Source organism: Haemaphysalis longicornis, unplaced genomic scaffold, assembly GCF_048455015.1.
Source record: "Haemaphysalis longicornis isolate Haplotype H1 unplaced genomic scaffold, Haemaphysalis longicornis Haplotype H1 scaffold_11, whole genome shotgun sequence".
In the NCBI taxonomy this organism is placed as follows: domain Eukaryota; kingdom Metazoa; phylum Arthropoda; class Arachnida; order Ixodida; family Ixodidae; genus Haemaphysalis; species Haemaphysalis longicornis.
The window spans coordinates 5,801,330-5,827,427 of NW_027526214.1; positions in this window are offsets into that span (position 1 = coordinate 5,801,330).

Consider the following 26,098-nt stretch of genomic DNA (forward strand, 5'->3'; position numbering starts at 1 on the left):
CTCTCTCCCAAACAGCTGCGGGTTGGCGCAGCTCGCTCTCACTCCGTTGCTAGGCGCCGGTGGGCGGTGCTGTGCTGGGGGCTGCGCGCGCGCGCTGCGCTTGTGCCGTACTCTCTTTCTCCGCGCTCTCCTCTCCTTCGGGCGCTGTGAATATAAAGCGGCATGCCGTGCCCCGACGGTCTTAGTCTACCGTCATCCGCGTTACGCTTGAACTCTCTTGCAGTACTCGACGATTGCTTGATGCAATCGTCGAGCCCGGAACTGCGCACTTTACGGAACACAACGCACTCATTCTCGTCTGCAATAAAGACCGTACCTAGTAAACGTGTACTGAATGTGCATTGCATGGTGAAAATGAAAAATTCCGCCCACCTCCCCTTCGCGTGAGTATCCCTACTTTAAGCGTAATAAATACGATGGAAAACGCCAATACAACCACCCATGAGATGCGTTGCATCACAGCAGGGTTCCCGCGAGGGGAGGTTGGTGTAATTTCTTTTTAGTGAAACTTTGAGACTGCATAGAGTATTGTATCTTGACAAAGCAGCTGACAGTATCTTAGCAAGAAACACCTTAGTTCCTAACTGAAAAAATATTCCGTTACGAATGGGCAAGGGTACATCTCAGTATGCCCGGAGTGGAAACTTTGGCAAACCGTAAAACAACAAACAAAAATTATCTGAATCTTTTTATTCTCTTCAGCAATTTTTGCGAAATTATGTGCGGAATTCAGCAATGTTCATTTCTTCGTGCTCCTATTTCTTCAGAAGATATTTCCCAAAATATTCAGAAAAGCGATGTTGTTCAAAAATGGCACTTTGGATAAAAAAAAAGATTTTACACACTGGCTTAAAATCTACGCTCTTAAAGGAGCCATGAAGAGAAAACAAAAGTTTTTTTATTCGAAAGATTAGGTGTTTCATAGTACCCGAAGCACTTTCCCGGAAGCAAATGATGCTTTATTCACTGAGAAATTAGGCAATTTAAAAACTTTTAAATCTCCCACTAAAATTGCACATTTGGTGACGTGAACAATGGCGTCATACGAGCCGGTCCATGGAACAGATAGCACCCGCACGCGGGAGTCAGACAGGAACCGAAACTCGTGCCGAAACCGAGACGGCGGCCATTTAAAATACTAGTAAAACCTTGTGCACCCGCAGCCCTAGTCATGGTATCGCCTGATCCGGCGAACAAAACTCTCGCCGAGGAGCTAGGGCATGAATTTAACAACCTCACACCACTTGAACGCTCAATGCTTCTAAGTGCACAAGCGGCAAGAGTTGTGGGATACGCGGTTGAGGGGAATGCGAGCATTCCGCAATAGCCACAGCAGACGATCGCCCTGCCGTCGGCACCGCTGCCTCGTAAGCCCCGTCGCGACGGACGAATACAGTCTGGTACGTATGTGCCGTATTTTTATTACGGTTAATAATAGTTCAATATCAGTAGCAGTATCGCTTATGCCAGTTGGCCGGTGTCGTGTATAGAAAGGCGTTCGCGCGAGCTCTCTGCTCCGACCAGAAAGATACGAGCGTCAATGAGCGGTGTGTACGACATTTTTTCCCTTAAGGTCAGAGCGCTTTGACGGTGATTTGACGAAGTCGGCGACGAGCGCCAGCATGTCCCAGGAATGAGCTAACGCAAGGGTCCCTGCCGTAATCACTTCGTCGGTAATGAAGCGAGCACACTCGTACTTCCTTTAGCTCCCTTTCTCCACCGTTTCCAAAGTTCACAAAAAGTAGCCACTTGCTTCGCCGCGGTTCGTCGTTTGGCAGCACGTGAGAGGAGATCTCTTCACCGGCGGGGATGTCCCACTCCATCGATGATTTGCCCGTACTACATGGGCTTTTCAAAACGCAGCAATGAAATTTCATTGTAAAGTACTCCAACAAACTGAAGTTTTCAGTGGTTGTAAACTAGAAATGAGCTCAAAATGACAGCAGCAAGCCAACACCATTCGAACCATGCGACAACTGGCACTATCTCGTCGCTTCTTGCGGTTTTTACTCCCCTCGTTTCTATGCTTAACTTTGCTGGTTGGCGATATGACGGCCAACCTCCTGTCAAGGAATTAAGATACCAAGCAAGATCGCCGCTGTACGTGCTGGAACGGTTCGTTGGTCCCGAAGAGCCTCGAACCCGAAAATTCGTCTGCGCGATGGCGAGATGTCGAGCTCGGCAGGCGGTAGTTTCATACACATTGGCGCACACGCTTGCGTGTTCGTTCGGAACTTCAACCGTTTACTCCAGCGTTCTTTGTCATAAAAAGAATGTGCAGCATGTTTCACGGGCATATAGCTCGCTATGCAAATTATAAGCCCTGCCTAACATGCGTTTGCTTTTGCCGGCCTCCGCCAATCGCAGAGCATTCTCGAGTGACATCATAGGTTTTGTGGCGGAAAATGAGCTGGTGGGTCCCATGGTCATTTCCTTTTTTCCTAATTATGTAGCTTATTTGAGCGAAGTTTGCGTTATAAGTGGTGTCGTTATGGTTCTAACGAGGCAACCTTTCGAATGAACGAAACTTGTGTTTTCTCTTCATTGCCCCTTTAATTGTTTTTGCCCAGTTTACCAAAGGGGGTGTACATTTTCTACCGTTCGCACATTCGTAGAAAGCAAACTTTTCAAAATGCTGCTTTATCAATTACGTAGAAACGTGAAAATCTTTGAAAAAGAGCCAACTTTCGACGTAATTCAAAAAGATTATATCTCTCAAGCTTCTTTAAATTTTCCCAAAATCTGCCTCAATGAATGATCAAAAAGTATGATAAAAAATGTATGCATTTGATCAAATGCATGCATCAAAAATGATCAAAAATATCTGCAGTTTTTGTATTAACCCAGGAAAATGAAGTTATATTCAATTCGAGTTTCTATGACTTCGATAAGGAATAGGAGCGGGCAACAAACACAGACAAATATTAGGAGTGTTTTAAAGCTTCAAAAAGTATAACATCGATGACAAAGAAAACTGGTTTTTGTAGTGATGAGTAGTCATATTTCAACTTGTTGTTTTTAGGTATTTGTAAAACGAACAATGATTATTCACGTTTACACAATATTTCCTTTATTCCCAAGTTTCTACAGCAATAAATGTTTCATATTTTTTCACATTATGTAATATAAACTTGCTTAAGCTGTGTCAGAATTCCATATTTATATTTCTAATCTTGCTTAATCCACAATATAAAAAGTTAGCCCTATTACAAACAAGTAGCAATGCTGCAGGTTCTGAGGAGGGAGAGGTGGTCGTCGTGGTCAGGGTGAATTTTTGTTCTGTGCGCTACTTGTCAAGTTCTAAGTTCTAATTTTATTATCAGCCATTCAGGCTGCTGAAAAATAATAAATAATTGGCTTTTTAAGTAATTGATCTTGTGCCTTCAGAAAGAGAAAAAACTGCGAACTTTTATACAAATAACAAACTTTTTACTTTTACACAGGATGCCTAAATGTTGAAAGAAAGGTGATCCTATAAAAGTCTTGAAAGTGTTCACAAGCACTGGTCAATACCGTCGCTGTCACTCTGCCTCCTTGCTCGTACTGTATACATAAAAGTTCCATCATGTCATTTCACACTCTTCCACATGTGATTAAACTGGATGCCGGCTGCCGGCTTGGCATTTTGCCAATCCTCTTTCTTCATATCTCTAAATCTGTTAAGTTCGCTGTCGTCCATATGCATAACGACAAGACTTTTTAACTTTTCCTGCAAGCGTGTCTATGAACTGTTTTGCACTTTCAATACCATCACTAACCGCTGAACGCTAATCCTGCCCGATAGCACGAGGCCTCACAATGCCACCCATGCCATCACACGCATTTTTGGATTGCACACTTGCATAGAAAATTCACTTCATCTTCCTGCATTCACGGCTCTACTTCTTGTGCAACTGGTTTCTGTTTTCAAAATTGGCGCCAGCACCGTAGCGTACATACGCAAACATAACGAATATTGATGCGTTGTCTTCGAGATGCTGGTTGATTTTTACGAGGGTCAAGCATGCAGTGGCAGAGTCATGAATAAGGTCATCTGAGAGATGGCAGAAATGTTTGTCGTTTTCCTCGACGCTACAGCACGTGTGAGCATACTTGTGGGTATCTTGTGCCAGTGGTAACTTCGTACATAACCGGGCAGCCCAATCGTCTCGTTATTGGAAAATCAAAGTGTAGCACTACCGCTCTCCTTCCGTACTTCTGCTCCGCATTACATATTGCTGTGGCTTCCACATATCTCATGAAGCTGTGCTGCACCTACTTTGCGGGACACCTTTGAAGCTGTTCGATGAATAAGAGATGGGCGGTCGTCGCTTTTTAATAAGCTCCCCAGATTTCCAAGAAGCCATGACCACCTCCTCTAAGAAGACCACATGGAGCTTTTCCGAGGTCAAGTTTTCCAATTTCGGGCAGCCTTCACAATCTCCAAGAAAGCCCGCGGCTGTAGGCTGCGGACATTTGTAAAAATCCGGGAAGGTTTCAATAGAAAACGAATGTCCCCTTGCGTTTACGAGGGCTACTCGGGCCAGGTGAAATTTTGTGCAATATATCCACACAGATACGTGAAGGCTTGGAGAGCACACTTCACCCTTAGAGAACGCCGTAAGAGGAACATGGTTATCCCAACTCGCAAGGTTGGGTGAGCGAGCTTGTGGACACGGCCAGATTCTCAAAAGGACCGTGTAAAGGAACTTTTAGAATTCCACTGAGGCTCACTGGGGATTTTGGCGCACAACACATTCTTTTTGTAAGGGCTTACCCTTGAGCAGTCCAGTTCATCAGTGGCGCAGTACCAGAGTATGGTGCAGATATCTTCCTCACTAACTATAGGACTACAGTAGGCCTCAACGGTAGAACACAGCTAGAGAATGTGCGAGTTTTTTTACCTCGTTGATGTGCCAAGTCACATTTGGGCCTAAGTGTCCAGAAGGGGGGAGGGGCAAGAAGGTGCAACCGCCCCCCTTGAGATTCGGATATTTTATGCAGTACAAAAAAGTTACACAGCTTGGTCGCCCCATAATTAAAAGATGTTTGCCCTGGAAGACGGAAGAGAGGAGACAACGACATCGGCGTTCTCTCTTTTGTCCTTTCCTTTAGCGCGAAGTTTACTAAATTATGTACGCCCTACTAGCTCAACAATCCACGCTACTCAAATGATTAGCACACTCAGGTTGTGCGTATCTGTATGAAACATCCTTCAGGACTGCGGTCAGCATTGCGCGGTAAACACTCACAAACATTGCCGGTCATGTCACGCCAGTGAAAAAAATTACACCATCTTCCCGTGGGGAACAATGAGAAGCATGCGAAGCATGAACGGTGTTCCCTGTAGGTTTGTTTGTGTTGCGGTTGTGTTGTTTTATTTATCGCAGCACGAATTGGAACTTACTGCTGAGCTCCGATAAGCCGCCTTACCTGACCTTACCTGCGACACAGCTAGAAGAGCAGCAAGAATTATAACTAAGCCGAAAAAACTTTAACGGAGTCCAGCCAAGCCATGTCAATGCTCTTCGTTGGGTAGCGAATATGGAGCCATCGAAGTGCGGCTGGCGTGTGTGTACGCTCGGGAAGAACACGGTTAGAACGAAGCGGCTAGTAGCGTTATTTCACATCAGACGCGTGTGCATCGCGTCATCGAGAAGTGTTGGAGAAGTGTCTAACGGCCGTATAACTTTGGGAAGTATGAACCAGGCCGCACCGCTGTCCATCATGAACCCGTCACCTCGCGGCTCCGGACATCTTTGCTCTGTTTTCTATGCTGGATAACGAACGCCTGACATCAAAAAAAGCTTGTAAATCACGTCATCTAGAAGTGTTGGCGATGTGTCTAGCGCCCGCCTAACGTGATCCTAGTGCCGGGCGACCCGTTTTTGGCCCGTCACCTCACCGCTTTAAAATCCTTTGTTCATTCTTAAGAGAATGCCTCACGAAGAATAGACTCCATTCTAATCGCGTGTTGCGGAAGGGTGAATGCCGTTTCGAAGTTGCATCGCAATGGGAATGGTTTTCACTCGGCCAATAATGCGCTCATTATATAATGTAACTATGGCTGGATCTAAATGTTTGACTTGAGCTTTTCTGATTGCTTGCTGCATCCATTTTGTGGATTCGGATTGCAGTTTTTTAGTTCGTTCCTAATCAGATTATGAACTTCTGTATTGTTAAATTATTCAGCCAGATTTCCGTCAGCTAGAGGAATTCGCCTGTGTACCCTGATAATAAAACGTGTTGCCATAATTTATTGCTTTCATCGAACGTGCCGCTGGTTTTGATAGAACTAGTACACTCTGGTAGACCTATCGGAATAATAAAATCTGATAGACCTACCCGACTAGTAAACACTGAAAGACCTAATAGACTAATACAAACTAATAGACCTAATCTTCTAATACAGGCTGATAGAAGTAATTGGCTAATAAAGTCTTATAGACCAAACAGACTAATACAGACCTTTAGGGCTATTCCTGTAATAAGCATACACGTGTAAAAGTTTTATCAGAAATTTAGCTAGGGTTTACACTATCAACTATGGCGTTGCATTCGGCACTGATGAAAACAGCAAAAAATAGGTTTATTAGTGGCAATAAGCATACACGTGTATTAAACTTCGATCAGAATTTTTGCTAGGGTTTAAACCATCAATTATGGCGTTGTATTCTGCGCGGATGAAAACCGCAGACAAGTGGCTTTTTAGACTTTTCTTCCCGCTACCACAAGTATTTGAAGCGTGCTACGATTTCAAAAAAACGAAAGAAAGCCTATAGAGGCTAGCGAAAATTTGGGGCAGTGCTTGTGGCGGTTGTACATGTGGTTCGCCCTGTAGCTTGGCCCGAGGTACGGTTAACTTCTCGCTTTTACACGTGACGCGCAGTGGAAAAAGAGAAACGTTATAGAAAAAACTAAAGAAAAACGCCTTCGCCAAACGTCGTTGGCCAAATAAAGCCCGAGTGGTTGGCTCAAAACCGCAGAACAACGTTTGACCAGGCCCGGCAGGCCAACTCTATTGGCCACCGACCAGCACTCGCTGTGTTGCCAACGGTTGGCAGTCGATGAAGGCTGCTTGGGGTAGTGTGAACCCCCATGTAGTGACAAAAATGTAAAGAATTGTAGAGAGAGGAAAGAGATCGAAACCTGGGTTACCTGATTGAGCACCTCCTTGTTCTCGTCTTTCTGTATTGCGTGCTCACGCTCTTACCCCGCTGCCGGACCCCTTAATACTCTTCTCTGGTTGAGCTCCACGGCGCATCGCGCTTCCCACCACAGCTTAACCGCAGGAAAATAACGTCCTCCTCTGTAGTCTTCAGTTCGCCGTTTCCGTTGACGTTCAAATTCGCGTGCTTTCGTTGTAACGGTAGCTTCTTGACGTAGCTTGTATGAGTGGAGGACATACGGCGCGTTCGTAGCACGTTCCCCCGTCTCGGTTTCTAGCGCAGTGGGAAGAGCCCTACGTACCTCCCGTTGCGGACAGAGGGTCATGGGATCAAAACCGGCACTGCCTTTTTTTAGGGGCGAAGCTCCTTAAAGCGTGGGTCTGTCTATCCTCGACGTATGTATGTAGCCACCTCTAGTTTAGTTCTTGAATTGTTTACTAGATTGCTTGGCTACCTCTAGTTTAGTTCTTGGATTGTTTACTAGATGGCGGTACTTGTATATGATGAAAAGATGCGCTTGGGTTATTACAACGCGGCGAGCGTTGTAATAAAATCCGTTCGCTGTTGGCGCGCGCTCGGAGTCGCCCGATGGATAAGGCTGCAGATGTGCGAGCCCGCGAGGCACAAGCGCTCCCTGAAGCTGCGCGACGCCGCCGCCAAGATCCTGCCGTACGAGAGCGGGAGGCCGAAGCGTGTCGTCTGGCTGCGTGACGACGCCGCCAGGATCCCAGCGTTCGAGAACGAGAGGCCCAAGCGTCACGGCAACGGCGCGAGGACCCTGCCGTACGCGAAGAGGCACGGCTACGGCGCGAAGAGGATCTCCAAAACGTCAGAGAACGGGAAGCGGCGAGAAAGCGCGCGTATCGACAGGCAGACCCCGATGCAGTGAGAGCTAGTGAGGCGTCTGCAAAACGCATCAGGCGAGCTCAGCCCCAAGGTGCCGACGCGCGGTTTAAGCGAGACTTTCTACACGTTACGTTCGGAGACAAATGTTGTGGGCGAACTTTCACCTGAAGATTCACGGTTTTACCGATGATTTCACCTCAGGAGCTTCGCCCACTCATCATCATTCACCCCGTGGATATGCTGTTAATTTTTTTATAGTGTACTGCGCTGACGTCTGATGGGGCTGAGGAGACGCGCATGCGCAGTAGAGTGCAGACGGCGGACAACAACAACAAGGGAGGGAGGGACACAGCGCCGACCATGAGAGGCTTCGCATCTAAAAGACTGCCCGGGCTGTGCTGGCAGTCACCGTCTTGCACCATCTTCCCGTGGGGAACCATGAGGAGGATGCGGAGCATCTTTGGGGTTTCGTGTAGGTTTCATTGTGTTGCCGTTATGTTGTTTCATTTAGTGCATGTAAATGACTGCCTGTGCTGGCTATTGAAAAAAAGCGAAAAATTCCTAAACGTTTGACGGGTTTTTTTTGTTTTTAACTCTAAATTTATGCAGCCTTTCCTCAACAACTTCCGTTTTCGGACAAATGTGCAGCATTATCTAGAAAAAAATCCCCACGGCTACACTTAGTAGGCAGAATGTACCATCCTCCTGTGCCGTCACATCACCTTGTACACCCTTTCCTTCCAAATTGCGAAATGTCGGTACCATCAAAGCCCCGAAACAAAACCTATAAATCAGCCCCTCAAAACGCTTGTGCACCTGTATGTTTTAAAAGTCAGGTAGGGCAGTAGTATCTTTATTGCGTGAACCATTTGAACAGGCTTCATCACACATATCTCGCAAGTTGCCCAAAAGCAAACCATAGGCGTCTGCAGCTGCTATTCAAGGAAGATTGACGGAGTGCAGTTGTATGTAATTAACGTATTGTGCTGTGTGCTGGTGATCAGTTGGCGTGAGTTTAGAACCCTCACTCTTCTTTACAAATTGACATTACTTTCCGGATTTTTTTTTACTTTAGTTCTTTGTCCTGAAATAAAATCCAGTGTATATTCTCCTATCCTGGTTTTAGCCCTAAGACGCGTCCACACAGCGTTCGGTTGCTTTAGAGGCAAGAACCCCGAGCACCCATCGGAAAAGTCATTTAGGTATGCGACATTAGGTTCTCCAGGCTGAAAGTTGCCAAGTTGGAGGTGAAATTCCTGTAGCGCGCATCAGGTGCCGTTTTTAAAGCGGCGGAAAATGTTCTGAGAAAACATGTCTCCCTCATGCACTGCAGCTAATTTTTTCGGTTGTTAGCAGGTTCTTGAAGCCGGCGAAACAAACTCGTCTCACATGACAAGTGTTCCTTTATACTTCAGTCCTTTATTTCTATCATTTAGTAGTGAGCACAAAACGTCAGCCTGAGAAAAAAAGCCATCTTTATCGGAGGTAATAATTGCTCCTGGTTGAGGGCTGGACGGGTCTGGTTGAGTAAGAATAAAACGGCAACAGTAAAAAAGACGACAGGGAAAGGGCGCGAAACTCTAGAGCTTCCGTAGATGCCATTCACTGCGCAAAAATATCAGATGCCCCTAACAGGCTTCTTTGCCATCTCTTGATCTTGACAACTGGAAGCAGGAACCGTAGAGGTGATGCGGCTCAGCACGGTGATGATGCAGTAATGACTGGAAGCTCATCGATGGCCTTAGGACTGTAATTAGTCGGGAATAAGGGCTCCACAGATGACAAAACATCTTAGCTGGTTCGTTTTCACGTTTTACGAAGTGCGCGAGGTACAGCCCCATATTATTCGAATATTGTTTCCGGATTTTTGAGTTATTGATTGTACGTGCTTTTCCACGGCACCACAATTTATACAAACCGTTCCGTCCTTCACCTACTGAAAAACAACGTGTTGTGGCACGCTTGTGTGTAGGGAATAAAACTTTAGTTGTAGAGCAGTTGACTGACCACGAGACAATTGTAAACAATACCCACGGAATTGATGTCTGCGCACCGGCAATTTTGAACAGTGTGAAGACCTAGTTTTGCGGTTCGTACCAGTTTACAGTTTGGTTCCACAATACGAACACACAGATAAAAGAATAACAAGGATTAGTATCAAAATGTACTTGCCTTTCGCAGGAGTGTCGCAGTCGCACGAGTCCTTTTTGCAAAAGTTTATTGATCTCCACATTATCAGTATTTTGCTCACCACCTTTTGCAACCTTTTGCAAGTTTTTTTTAATGAGCAGTAGCATTGGGTAATAATATAATATGAACAGCAATAGAAGGTGCGCGTTTCCTTCGAGTTGCAACGATGTGGAAAAGTGCATCACAAAAGTACAAAATAAACAAAGAGAAATGGTCATTTTTAAATAATATTTAGAGGCTAGAAATTAGGCGCGGAATATAATCCTTTAAAGACGTCTCGATCCAGTATGATACATATTTTCGCCTTCTATACACAGAAAGCGTGCAAATACTCACTTTTGGATTATACGGCAAAGTGTGACTTTATTTTTCTATATGTAAACAAAAATATTACAATATCTTTACTACTTCAGAATAAAAATTCACTAAGACACAATAAAAAACATTTTAAAAAAGTTGAGAGAAATGATTTTTTGAATGACATCAAAAAACCGCTCCTTTTCAAGGATTTTCAATTTTATTCACAAATGGCATGGCAAAATTTTGAGAAGTTTGCTTTCCACGAAAATGAGAAAAGCAAAAACGTTCACCTTCCCTTGTTAAACTAGGCAAAAATTGGAGCTTAGATTTAGCACTGATGTGTAACAATGTTTTTTTTTTCAAAAGCACAAATTTTGAATAACAATTATTTTAAGACAAATTTTAGGTAGTATTATCTGAAGAACTATAAGTACAAAGAAGTCAATTTTGTTGAGCTCTACAGAAAAATTCGAAAAGTTTGGAAATATTGGGTAACCAGAATCCGAAGATTCGGATAATTTTCGTTGTTTTACAGGCCCCCAAATTGGGCACAACGGGCACACTAAAAAGTTGCATTGCCCAGTCACGTTTAAATACTTCTTTTGTTACCAACTTGACGTTTCTCGCTAAGATGCTGTAAGGTCCTTGGTGAGGATACAATATTTTATGAACCCTCAAAGTTTCGTTCGAAAGAAAATATCATCATGGCGGCCCTTTGGCGGTCCTTATCTAAACACACCCAAAAGTGTTCAAGATATGGTGGCACAACACAGTTTACACAAGTTTTGAAAACAAACTTGGACATCTTCGGAATCCTCGTATCTGGAAGCGGGATCGAAGTAAACCAAAAAGCATTGTTTACCGCATAGCGTGGTCATTTTTTCAGAAGTGTAAAGTAAGTGTTCATCAGAAGCTTTATTTTAGAGAACAGTATTTTCAACCTAATTAGTGTGCACAAAATACGTCAATTTTTTGCAATAGTGTTATAAAAGAATTCGGATTTTAAAATATGCATTTCGCAACATTATACAGCCCTTTGTGAGTGGTGATTTAAGCACAGTAAATTGCGTTCGTAAGGCAACCGATCGGTGCCAAAAATTATTGGCATTGTGCAGAAAAACTTCTATTACATGATAATATTGCTCCAAAGCACCCACTTCAATGGAAGTTTTTTTGGCCCATAATTTTCGCGCGATACATATTAGAAACGCCCGCGGACTCTATGCCAAGGTGAGTGTAGCATGTGCTCGGAGTGCACTGCATTGTCAAGCCAGCACGAAGTTTTTTGAACAAAAGTTCGCTGTGGAATCGTAATATCGTGCCCCAGTGACCGAGGAAACAACGCCTTCAGAAAGGGCACTAACCCACTACTGCATTTGTAGCGAAAACAGGGGCTCAAGAGAAGCGGTGTGGTTGCTTCAGCGTGCGGAATCACTTCCTGCTGATAGTGTATTTGTGGGCGTGCCTTCCATTAGGACCAAAAACCCCTTGTGGCCAAGATGTGTGAAACATTTCTCAATGGCAAAGAAGTTTTGTAGGTTTTTTTTTTTTACGCGGCGCCTAGTCCTCTCTCTTCTGAGTAATCTTCACTGCGAAGTTCTTACCGATCCTATGTTCTTTAAATCACTCCTATCTTCTTTAATTCGTTAGGGTGTATTTACTGGCGTTGGCTCCAATTTGTGTCGAACTGTAAACATGTTAAACACTTTTTTGTGCCCGGAATTGTAGTGCAGATACATTCGAGAAGTTTGCAGTGATGTATGTGGAAACTAACAAAAACCAAACACACTTCTCGTCACACAACAAAATTTCGGGGCACGGGGTTGCAAAATAAAGCAACACGTGTTCAATGTTCTTGCTCTGAATACTCGATAGCATGCAATTATACTCACAACCAATGTAGTTTAAATCTACGGCACACTTCCCTTAACGCAGTTGAAAAATGGATCAAGAAGCTCACTGCCAAGCCTAATTACCACTTACAAAATAGGACAATAGGTAGACTGTCAGGTCAGGGGAATGTTTGCATCTACGAAAAATTTAAAACTTGCAGCACTCCCATATGTACCGGATAGTTAGATTCACCATTTCGCCTGCAGAAAAGTCGCTCACAAGCGCTTGAGTTGGAACAACACAAATCGCGTTGCTGTGCAGCGTGTTTCATTAGTTCATAATCCTGTTAGATCATTTACTGCAGTGTTTTATATAACAGTCATTAAACCACCGTCTATTCTAGTGGATTCCTTGCTCTCCACCTGACTCGAAAGTAGTGCAGCCGCTACCGTCAATAACGTGCAGGCGAAACAGATATATGTCGGTCATTTATTGATGTCGTCCCACCATGGTGAAGCTCCCGGAAACAATGACTGGTAATACAGAAAGGCACAGAAAGGCACAACTGGTAATACAGAAAGGCACCACTGCGCTACGTTATCGCACCAGACCGGTATTTTGGAGGTCGTGGGTTTGGATCCCACCAGGCGGGCATTGTTTCACCACTTTCATTCTGACTCAAAAAATTCTTCATCTGTTTCTATGACCCATCACAACCTCCCCTTTGCTTCCCGAGGTTTCCTGGACTGCCGAACCTTATTTTCTGTCTGATTTCAGTTTCCCTGAGCCTCATTTCCCATTTTCTGATATCTCTCTCTCTCTCTCTCTCTATATATATATATATATATATATATATATATATATATATATATATATATATATATATATATATATATATATATATATATATATATATATATATATATATATATATATATAAATAAATCTAGAGAAAGAGAAACTCACAAAGCGCGCAGAAATAGTATAAGTAAAGAGTCGGATACACAGCAAGAACAATAGCAAACAATGTTTACTTACGTAGCGGCAACGGGACTTACCTTCATCAGAGTAAAGTTACGTGATTTTGCTGTCGCAAACATTTTGAACACATTTCTTATATAGGTTTGCATAAAACTGTGAGAAAGAACGGAAAATGTTTAGGAAATGGGGAGTGTGCATACAGTCAGGCTACGCCTATGTTACAACATCAACAAACAAACAAGAAAAATAAAAAAGGGGGGGGGGGCGAGAAGAGAGAAAAAGGGGTCGTGTTAACAATGCAGCGTTCAAGGTTGCACCATGACGGGTCAACGTATGCCGCGCGGGCTGCAAGTTCAGACAATGGGGGAAACTGAACAACCGCGGTTTGAAAAGAAAGGGAAGAGTATACAGTAAGGTATTCAGTGACTGCAGAGACTGGTTCGGGGGGAAGCGAAGATGGGTGTGCCCCCCGCGGGTCAAGAGAATAGATAGAGGGCACAAAAGAGCATTTCACAGAAGCTAGCAATTGAACAGGAAATAGGTAGGGTCACAAAAGGTTAAACATGAATTGATCACAAAGAGTTAAACATTCCTAAGTGGTGGTGGGAACGAGTCCCGTTCCCGCTACGTAAGTACACATTGTTTGTTATTGTTCTTGCTGTGTATCCGACTCTTTACTTATACTATATATATATATATATATATATATATATAAATATATATATATATAAATATTTATATATATATATATATATATATATATATATATATATATATATATATATATATATATATAAATAGTGAGGGGGCGAAAGCGTATCTCTGGTTTCTGGGATTATTTATTGCCCGACAATTTCGGAAGTGTAACTTTCTTCGTCAGGGGTTCTGTTAAAATAACACACAAAACATCTATGCACCCTTTGAATACGCGGGACTCCTTTTTTTCTCACCCTCGTCCAGAAAGGAGAACACCTGGGAAAAGCGCAGCAGAGGGAGAAAAAGGAACGACATTTAGTAACTATACAGCAGTGGCAATGCAAGGTATAGAGAGAGAGGCGATGGAAAAGAAAATAAACCGTGGCCACTGGGAAGCAGCCCCAATCGCGCCGTTGAAGGAAAGGAACCCAACGCGCAAACTACATCCGATGCATATCCAAACGAACGACCAAGCTTTGTGTTGGGAAACGAATATTCAAACCTTGTAAGCCCGAGCGGAAAAACGCTAAGCGGGTATGGAAAAACGAACGAAAAGAATTACGAAAAGACACTTGTAAGCTACGCTTTGAGGAATTAGCTAGAACTGAAGACAAATGCCAACTTTCTCACAGTGTGTCTCAGAAAGCATAGGAAAAAGCCAAACATGGAAAAGAAATGGGGAAGGAAGAGTAGGGGAGGGCAGCGGGAGCACGGTGGTGGACATTGAGTCCCGTACAGCCCGCCGCAGAGCCACAACGGCCCCCCGTCCCGTCCCGTGCCCCGGGAGGAGAAGGACATAGCCTGTCCACGGGGATAGTGAAGGGGGGGCGGAAGAGGCACCATTGCTTTGAAAACTGGCTTCGCGTTACCACAGCCGACGACCAATCGGGCCGCCCCAACACCTCGCTACCCTCAGAGAACGCCGAAAAGAGGGCGACAATAAGTATAACACATACATGTCAGCCCGCTCCGACGCTTCGCAGAATTCGCTCCATGGAGAAATGGAACGATCGGCCACGGGGCCCTTGGTTTCTCTCAACACCTTCGAATCAGCCGCCCGAAGACGCGCAGAATGACCGCAATTTACGGTCACGGCCGCGCCGAGGACAAGAGATTCTCAAGGGAACGAATGCGCCCCTGGCTTCGGTGTGTTATGCCCCAGAACACGAAGATGCCCGACGCAACGGGGGTGTTTATGTTCCTTTACTCTCCCTCTCTCACGTCTGCGTGCTGTTCGCCCAGAGAGTAGCCCCACGCCTGTGCACCGCGTCAGACGTTCTCTCCCCGTGCTCCTCTGTCCTGATCTACTGTAACCTCAGTTTTTCTCTATTAATAAACCTTTAAAATTCTAAAAACCTAGTTTCTCCCATTCGATCTTCATTCGAGCCACGACCTAGCTCACATGGCGCCGCCGACAGGATCAGGATTTGAGGCCCCGGAACGACCGGACGCGGAGACGAACGACGCGGACGTACTGCACCACGAGTACGAGAGCGCGGCACGCGGACGAGGGGCAAGGACGGACTCCACGTCAATGGTGATCGACTGGCTCCTGACTTCAACCGAACGCGACGTCCTGTGTTCAACTAAGAAGCAGCAGTTGGTAAATGAACTACGATTACGAGGGCTTCCTTGCTCTGGCCGTGAGGATGACAACGTCTCGCGTCTCCTCGAAGACAACAAAAACCGTCGCCAGCCCTCCAAACGAACGAATGTGCCAACAATACTTCAGGCTGCCTACGACGACGAACGGCAGACTAACCTGCAAGCTGCGCTATTCGAGAACGGGAGGCTGCGCGGAAGAACGAGAACATCTGATGAGACAACTGGCGAGAGTCGGCCAGATGTTTCCCACTGTGCCAGAGCCAGCGGCAGCCCTTCAACGATACGACGCACACCTCGGTCTGGAGACGCGTGGCAAGCACAACGGCCCGGACACGGACGAAACGACGCATGCAAAACGATGCACACCCCGTTTACAGGACCTCTCCCAGGAGGTCGCCACGGTGACGGAAACTCAAGCGAAGATAAGTGAATTCCTGGCGAGATCACGAACACCCGCTGCTCTGCTACCGAGCCAACATACAAACTACACTACTATCGCGCATGGCCTTCGGCAAGGAGCAACGAGACGCGCCACGTACGCAGTGCCCACGAGCCAGAACGCAGCACGCACCTGGCACCCGCTCCTACGGTCCAGAACTCCCCTTCGAATGGTACCGTAGCCGAATCGGTGGAGCTCACGAAACAAACGACCAGAGCACCGAACGCAACCGAGCTGCATACGAAATTTTCCGCACATGCTGTCCTGGCCCCAGTCCACGCAACCAACGAGAACGCACCTGGATTGGTGGACATGGCCCTGACAATGGAGACGCAATGTTCACAAAACGCACCAGTGTCGACGAACGACATCGATCCCGGACTCATGGAGCTAACCACTAAAGCCGAAACGAGCAGCGCACGGAACGCACCCGAGCTCGTACGCACGACAACCCTCCCACTTGCTGTTCCAGTTCAGTTACCACCCAAGAACGACATCGTACCCAGAAAAGAGACGCTGGCCACGACCAACGAAGCACACGGCGCACAGAACACGACCAAACCAGCACGCACGGAGGTAATGCTATCGATGACACCCTCCGGTCCCGCTGCTGCCTTCCGGAATTGGCCAGCGAACGTACCAACCGCAGGAACCAACCTTGCCACGAGAAACAAAACGCCAAGCGCACGTGGTTCAACCCAGCCGGAACGTACGAGCTATCCGGCACCCGCTGCTCCAGCCCGAGTTCACCTAACAAACGACATCGCACTCGCACAGGTGAACCCGTCTACGAGCAACTACGCACCTAGCGCACGCGGCACGCTCGAGCCGGAACGTACAAGTACCCCGGCCCCCGCTGCTCCAATCGAGACTCATCCGACAAACACCACCATGGTACAGGAGGAGCCGTGAGCCTACGGGCACCATGCAAACGAGACGGCATCGAGCCGGCTTGCATGATTGGAATGCCGACCGCACCACTTTCGAACAAACCGGCAACTGACGAGAGCTTTAGCGACAACACGGACACGGTGAGAACGATCGACGAACGAGGACAATCCATATGAAGGCATCGAATGCCCTAACCCAGGCAGGCACGCCTACGGCTCCAAAGATTGTGGGACCGAACGAGCGAGACGAACTACGCCCGCTTTCCCACCACTTCACTTCCGAGGGCAACCACGACGAAGGCAAGCAAGAAGTCGCAACGAATTCGTCCCATCAGCTACGCTACTTTAGGACACCTCCACACCACCAAAGGCTGCAAGAAAAGGCAAACGGCTCCTGAACCGCTCACCTCACCCGCCGCGGTGGCTCAGTGGCTAAGGCGTTCCGCTGCTGAGCACGACGTCGCGGGTTCGATTCCCGGCCACGGCGGCCGCTTTTCTGATGGAGGCGAAAAGCAAAAACGCCCGTGTGTACGAGATTTCGGTGCACGATAAAGATCCCCAGGTGGTCAAATTAATCCGGAGCCCTCCACTACGGCGCGCCTCATCGCCTGCGTTGCGTCGGCGCGTTAAATCCTACAATCAATCAAAAACGGCTCACCTCGAGCGAAACAGAACCTTCAACGCACCAAACTCCGCGATCCTAACAAAACTCATCTCGCCACCGGACAAAACGCACGTGTACTCTCCCACGCCCATCGACCACGCGGACACGTGTGCCTGACAAAGGGCACAAAATTAAGAAGAGGCGTGTCAGCCCGCTCCGACGCTTCCAGAATTCTCTCCATGGAGAAATGGAACGGTCGGCCACAGGGCCCTTGGCCTCTCTCAACACCTTCGAATCAGCCGCCCGAAGACGAAGCAGAATGACCGCAATTTACGGCCACGGCCGCGGCGAGGACAAGAGATTCTCAAGGGAACGAACGCGCCCCTGACTTCGGTGTGTTATGCCCCAGAACTTAGAAACGCCAGACGCAGCGCGGGTGTTTATGTTCTTTTACTCTCTCTCGGTCTCTCACGTCTGCGTGCTGTTCGCCCAGAGAGTCGCCCAACGCGTGGGCACAGCGTCAGACGTTTCCTCCCCTTGCTCCTCTGTCCTGGCCTACTGTAACCTCAGTTTTTCTGTTATTAAACCTTCTAAATTCTCAAAACTCAGTTACTTCCATTCGATCTTCATTCGAGCCACGACCTAGATCACACACAAAAAAGAAAGAAGAAAAACTGCACACATGTTTTCAGACATTATCCACAGGCACGGCCCGCCCCAGACACTGTGCTAACTCAATTTAAGGTTTTGAATTTGTTAGCCGACGACACAACTCAGTTCTGCTAAAAAAAAGAAAGTTGCTGAATTTCATCAGGAATTTGAGGAATTAATTAGGATGTGAAGATATTTGAGCTAGTTTCTTTAGGCAGGAAAGCCGTCCTGGCGTCTTGTTGATTCCATGTGTGAGTGATTGGAATTTAAGTATTGCTTCTTTTCCTGATCAAGGTTGTTTCGGAAACGTGATTTGAGCAGCACGACTTTGATGTGTTCGAAGATGTGGTTGGGAAGTCGGAGGTGCCGTGAAAGTGGGAGATTTGCTTTTCAAGACAGTCCTACCTCTGATTGTTAAACCGCAATCGAATGCTGTTCCTGTTTTATCATTGTATTCCACGCTGAAGGCGTCACACCGAGCTCTGTATTCCACGTTGCTCGAGTCGCAATTTTAATTTCATTTAGGCTAGGCGCAAAGTCCAAACATCTCGACATTACCTTGTTGGTTGGGACAATGTCAGGACAAACCTTGGAGCGTGGGTTTCCACAACGATGGTAAATTAGTGCGTTGTCTGGGGGGCCTGTCTTAGCCTTCAATGTTAGGTCCTGAAGGTTTTTTTTCTCGCCGGTACATGACTCTGGGTGGTCTTTCAAAAATTGTGGACAACCGATTGCTCTGTTTTATTGTGTTGAATAGATTGCGAAGTATGTTGTTAACCCGGGGAGCCATTGCTTAGTTGGTCAGTACAATGTTGGTCTGAGATGCACTGTGAGTCTGTTGTAAGCTCGACCCTGATAGAGCTGCAGTGCGATCACGGTTTCGGGCTCTCTCTATTGCAGCATCGACATTTGCAGGGTAGTTCTATTCCAGAAGGATAGTTTTGAGCTGAGAGTATAGAATGGTGGTGTACAGTGCTGGGGATGGCTGCTATAAAAATGGAGGTGTCTCTGCCGGTATGTTGGCTTCCTGTATAGTGTTGTGCAAAGGCGGTTGTTCTAGGCAGACACAGTAACATCGAAGAAAATAATGACCCGGTCAGATATCTCATGGGGGAAACTGATTGAAGGGTGAACTGCAATAAATTCTCTATAAAACGTACGAGGCTTGTTTTTCCGGGGCTTCACGCAAAAAATATAACGTCTAGAAACTATCTGTAAAATATTGACTTCATGGAACAGTACTCCAGAAAGGCAATTTATGACGACACCATGAAAATGTTTGCATAATTTGGGGTCATTTTGGCACCCATTGCTGTTTCATTGGTTGAATGTAATGCCTTTTGTGAAATTCGAAGTATTGTGATTCAATACTGGGCCGTGAAGGTAAGAAAGTGTACCCTTACTGCAGTCAACCGAGGTCTCCTTGTTTTCTAATTCTGCAACAGTGGCTGCTATACTGTCTTGATGTGGGTTATTCGTATAGCGTGAGCCAGCATACATGGTCACGAGAAGGATTCTCAGGGAAATTGCATGGGTCAAAATCTCGCTGAGAAATTGATCGGTATCCTTAATGTAGGAAGGAACGGTTGCTGGAATGTCGTAAATAAGGTAGGTAATGATGTTAGAAATTTCTTCCGTTGCAGTTCCGTTGCCTGCGACTATGGAGATGCCAGGATGGTTCGCCTTCTGTATTTTGGGGAGCAGATAAAAACGCCTGGCTACTGCGTATTTCGGCGAGATGGCTCTCACCATAGCAGAAGTTTTTTTGTGTCTGTCAACAGTAACGCAAGTATTTCTATTATTTCGTTGGGAATTTCGGCTGTAGGATCAGTAAGGACTTGTGAAAGTTAGCGTCCCTTACCTGACGGAACCCTTCCTGAATGTAGTCAGCTTTGTCCAGGACCACTATTGCGCCTCCCGTGTCCGCCGGTTTGATTGCGATTTCTCTATCATTTTTCGCGCGTCGAGGGCTCTTCGCTCCTCGCTACACAAGTTATCGCGGACGGGCCGGTGTTTCGAATACGCTTTAATTATGTCCTTTTGTACCGAAGATATCTAAAGTATGAAATGTTTATCCCTTTGTTTGTTCGGTGTCCAAGATTTGTCCGATAACATGAGCACGCTGTTTGGCCCTCCCCCCGTATCGTGTTCATGAAAGTGCTCCTTAAGCGAAAATTTCTGGAAAATACATCAAGGTCCTTCTACATTTGAAATTCATCAAATTTACTAGAGGTTGGACAAAAACATTAGGCGTTTAGAAAGTATGGTTTTTATTGCTCCGAAAGCGTTTTGCACGAGAGAATTACCAGGTTAGTTGGTTATGTTGTGACTTTTCATCCATGGGTGAGAGAATAACCACGTTAGTTGGCTTTGTTTAGACCTTTTAAGCGATGGGTGAGAGATTGGCCACGTTAGCTTGTTGTGTTTTGGCCTTTTCAACGATGGGTGCACGCTCAGTGCAGCAGCTGCTTTGGCGAGTGGGGCCCCCAAGTGACTGAGTTGGCAGAGGTCCACGTCATCCCGTTCTAACTTTTTCTGTTTCCTCTGCGAAATATCGTTTTTTCTTTCGGGCTCAAATGTGGTTAATGCTTCTATTTTTGATTGAGGAAGCTGACCCTGACGGCGCTAAAGCGCTCCTCATTCCTCAACTCTGTTGCCCCGCGTGTACTCTGCTCAACCACTATATTAATAAGTCGGAAACGACAGATAGCATTTCGTCCCACATTTTTTTTTCTCGTGATTGTAAGTGTTCTCATGGAGTTTGTGCACCCCACACTAAGACCATTTTGTGCGACTCGAGATGAAATACACGCGACAAATGGGAAGCATGAAGTTCAAAGCTTACCCTCTTTTGAATTATTTTTTAATTGAAAGAAATTCAGGGAGCATTTCTTTTTGGGCGGGCCATACCTGTTTGGGCCGGCAGTCATTCGGACACTGGTGGTGTACGGGAGGTCGGTGCATCATCCACCGGCGACGTGCTGTTCTGTCACGGAGTGGCCCACCTGGACGTCAAGCGGGCCGATGGTGAGACCATTTTGTCCCCCGTCCATAATCCCAGCATCACTGCACGAAGTTGGCAACTTGCGGCTTCACTGTGGTGGTCGCCAACGTGGCGCCGCCCGGAATTGGTTGGCGAGCAGTCCGACACCTTGCAAACTTGCGTGGAGGCTGTTGAAAGCGAGGAAGCGTCTGAGTGGCAGCTCCTCAAAGGCACGGAAGATCAAGTTCACACAAGCTCCGAGCTTCTTTTTCTGGCATAACCATTACACGATATCGTTTTGGCGGCACAGCTGGTAGAACCACCATGCAAAGCGGTGGTTGCTGCCCCTTCGGCGGCGGTTGGGTCCTCGTTGAAGAGTAAGGCTCACAAAGATGCCTCTGACATACGGGCGCATAAGGTGCATACGGTCCAGCATTCGAAGCAATGCAGCAAGGGAAGCAGAAAAGCCGCTCCTCGCAATGTCCGTAGTTCCAACATGCATGATGAGCTTCTCCACGCCTTGAGGTAGGTACTCGAGCATTGCCGAAACGTCTTCGTACAGAGCGTCACCGTGTGAGATGAAAGCCGGGGCGGCGAGGTCACTAGGGCAGAAGTGTTGAAGAACATATTTGATCACCGAGTCCCCGACGACCGCAGACGTATTTGAGGGCTTGGTGAATCTTAGAGGCAGACGCTCCGTCGTATGGGTTCCTGCAGCCATGACACAATATTGGTTGGATTTCTTCTTCAACTTCTTGGATTTCTTGGATTTCTTCTTCAGCGTAGAGCATACTGATGGAGACGATAGCGTTTATCCAGTTTCACAGAATATTTAATACCCAACAGTTTGGTAAGTGCAACTTCCTTCTTCAGGGGTTCTAATAGAATGACACAAAACCTTTATGCACCCGTTGCATACGTGGGACTTGTTATCTTGTCACCCTCGTCAAGAAAAGAGAACCCTTGGAGAAATAAAAGCAGAGGGAAAAAAAGGAAAACAATTCTTAACTGTACAGCATTGGCAACTCAAGGTGTAGGGAGAGAGGGTATCAAAAAGAAAATAAACCGTGGCCAGTGGGGAGCAGCCCCAATCGCGACGTTGAAGGAAAGGAACGCAACGCGTAAAGTACATCCTATGCATATCCACACGAACGACCAAGCTTTGTGTTGGAAAACAAATATTTAAAAATTTTAGGCCCCAGCGGAAATGCGCTAAGCGGGTATGGTAAAAAGAACGAAAAGAATTACGAAAAGACACTTGTAAGCTATGCTTTGAGGAAGTAGCTAGACCTGAACACAAATGCCACATTGTTCACAGTGTGTCTCAGAAAGCATAGAGATACGCCGAACATGGAAAACAAGTGGGGAAGCAGGAGTAGGGGAGCGCAGCGGGAGCATGGGGGTGGACATTGATTCTCGTACCTTCCACCGCAGAGCCGCAACGGCCCCCAACCCCGTCCCGTGCCAAGGGAGAAGAAGGACATAGCATGCCCCCAGGGAGAGAGAAGGGGGGCGCAAGAGGCACCATTGCGTTGAAACCTGGCTTCGCGTCTAATTGTGACAGCAGTGGTGAAGACTGGCAAACCACCTATCGAGCCTTCCTCGTATCGCCCCATCTCTCTGACATCAGCGGTGGGGAAACTCATGAAGACAGTGGTCCTGGGCAGACTAGAATGGCTAACAGGCCTACGAAATGCCCTTGATGAAATGAGAGGGGCTTCCGAAGGTCTCGCTGCACCGCTGACGCCATCGCGGATGTGGTGTCGTTTCTAGAGCAGGCCCGAAACGAGAAAGAGGGGGCGTACCTTGTGCTCCTGGACGTCAAGTCAGCTTTCGACGCGCTACCGCACCAGACCAACCACGATGGTCTTGACCGCCTGGGAGCGGAAGGAAGGCTCAGAAGCTAAGTAAGTGGCTTTCTCAGAGACCGCACACTGCGTGAACGCGTCGACAAGACCCCGAGCGGCCCTCGCGGATTGGGGACTGCGGTCCCGCAGAGCAGCGTCTTGAGCCCACTCCTATTCAACCTTGCCATGGCGGACCTACTCAGCTGTCTACCGGAATCCCTGGAGTACCCGGTACAGATGGCAGTTTATGCCGACGACGTGACACTCAGGAACCGGGGCCCCACCAAAGTCGGAAAGCGGGTTCTCGTGACCCTACCGGCGGCCCTCGACGCAGTGGCGAATCACATGACGAGTAAGGGACTTAGACTCTCCAAGGCCAAAACGGAGGCCATCGCAATTCATCCGCGCCCAGCTCAAGTCAGACGCACTGCTCTATTGCATCTCAACAGAAGACCCCTCCCCTGGCGACGCAAAGTCGTCTACCTCGGCCTGGCCATCGACGAAACCCTCTGATGGAAATCCGCCGTTGGGTCACAACTGGACCAAATAACCCGCGCCGTTTGGGGCACAACCAGCTCGTGGCACAGGGTAGAGGGTGCTCGCACCAGTGGGCACTCCGGATCTACAGAGCCTGCGCTGTCTCACGTCTTCTTTACGCACTCCCCATGGTGAACCTCAGGGACGCCCAATGGAAGACCCTGGAGCTGGTCCATCGAAAGGCCCTTCGGCGCTGCGTCGGCCGCCGAAGAGACTCCCCAGTGGCCAGCACCCTGACAGAAACTGGAAGCTGGCCCATCCAGCTGCTCGCCACGCAGACAGTGCTGCGACATGTGGAGCGCCTGCACCCTGCTCCTGGAGGTGACCACCTCCTCGCCAGGCTCCGCTCGAGAGGCCAATCCCGCATGGATATCATGGCCGCCCTATTCGAGGACTATGTCGCAGTCCCTAAGAGGGCGTGCCTCAAGTCAAAGTCCCTCAGAGGCCCCGCGGCTCCTTCCAACCAGAGGGATAACCCAGACTGAGCGGTCCCTCCTCCTCCGTCTCCGAACCGGCTGCTACAACACAGCAGCACGCCTACACAGGCAGGGCCGCAAGACCACACCCACCTGTGCTCACTGCCCCTACCCCGAGACACTGGATCACATCCTCTGCTCCTGCCCTGCGTACGCTGGTGCCAAGAACAAACTGGTGTCTGGGTACCGGCGGCTGGAACTATCATCATGCACCGCAGAGGACATCCTGCGTCCGAGGAGGCCCTTCATGCTGCACCGGGAGGCCTTCAGGCTGCTCCTGTCGTACCTCGACGAGTCAGGCCTCAACACCCGCCCATGAACTGTAAAAACCAGATTCCACCGGCCATCCACCCCCTGTTAGCCCTCTTGTGTGCGTGGCTGTGTATGTGTGAGTGCGTGTGTGTGTTAATAGGCTGTAGGTAACCTGAGAGCGTATGTATATAGTTGGTACATAGCCTTTTATACATAGTCTGTACATACCCTGTTATTATACTTAATTAACAATTCCCTCTCACTCCATCTTTTCCCAGCGAGACCTGTGCCCTCTACCGAGAGGCATAACTTCGGCCTGTAAATATTTCATATTATTAAACTCTTTCTTTCTTTCTCTCTCTCTCTATCTCGCGTCAACACAGCCGACGACCAAGCGGGCCACCCCCGACACCTCATTACCCTCAGAGAGCGCCTAAACGAGGGCGACCATCACTATGACACACACATGTCAGCTCGCTCCGACGCTTCGCAGAATTCTCTCCATGGAGAAACATGAACGGTCGGCCACAGGGCCCTTAGCCTCTCTCAACGCCTTCGAATCTGCCGCCCGAAGACGCACAGAACGACCGCAATTTACGGCCACGGCAGCGCCGACGACCCGACATTTTCAAGAGAACGAACGCGCCCCTGACTTCGGTGTGTTATGCCCCAGAACATTGAGACACCAGGCGCAACGCGGGTGGATATGTATGTTTTCTCCCTCTCTCACGTCTGCGTGCTGTTCGTCCAGAGAGTCGCCCCACGCCTGTGCACCGCGTCGGACGTTTTCTCCCCGTGCTCCCCTGTCCTGATTTACTGTAACCTCAGTTTTTCTCTATTAAAATCCTTTTAAAATTTCAAAACCTAGTTTCACCCATTCGATCTTCATTCGAGCCACTACCTAGCTCACATGGTGCAGCCGATAGGATCAGGATTTTAGGCCACGGAACGAACAGACGAGGAAACGAACGACGCGGACGTACTGCACCACGACTACGAGAGTGCGGCACGCGGACGAGAAGCAACGACGGACTCCATGTTCATGGTGATCGACTGGCTCCTGACTTCGACCGACCGCGACGTCCTGTATTCAACAAAGAAGCAGCATTTGGTGAACGACCTTCGATCACGAGGGCTTCCTTGCTCTCGCCGTACGGATGATATCGTCTCGTGTCTCCTGGAAGACAAGGAGAAACGTCGCCAGCTCTCCAAACGAACGAATTGGCGAACAATACTTCAGGCTGCCTATGGCCTCCTTCATCTTTGGTTAGAAATTTGCACAAGTTTTTGTAGAACTAACTTATACTGTTTATTTTTGATGTTTTCCGTATCAATTGCTTTTTTTTATTTTATTTTATTGCCCTGTGTCAGTGATAACACTCTTCTCTTTTTGCGTTTTTGCTTTGTATTTGCAATGTGATGCCCAATTATGACAGTGTAAATCAACGCTTTATAGTTTTAACCGTAAAGCTTTTCACCCAGCAACATTTTTTGTAATCGCAACTTTACTGTATTGCTTTGATTGTTTTCCACCCTACAATAATGCGCGTGGGGGCGATGTAGGTACCTATATAAATAAAGAAATCACTCCGCGTCTCTTCGAAAACACGACAAAGGTACATTTGGCAATATAAAGTTTGAAACCATTTTCGTCTTCCCAGCGAGAAAGTTTCTTTTCCCCAAGCTGGACTTGAAGTTTACATGTGGATACGTTACAAGATATAAAAGATACTTGTACATCATCCACATTCAGCAAGCAGGATATCGATGGGGCATTAGTTAACCAAGCGAACTCATCTTGACGATAAATAGCCTGGAGC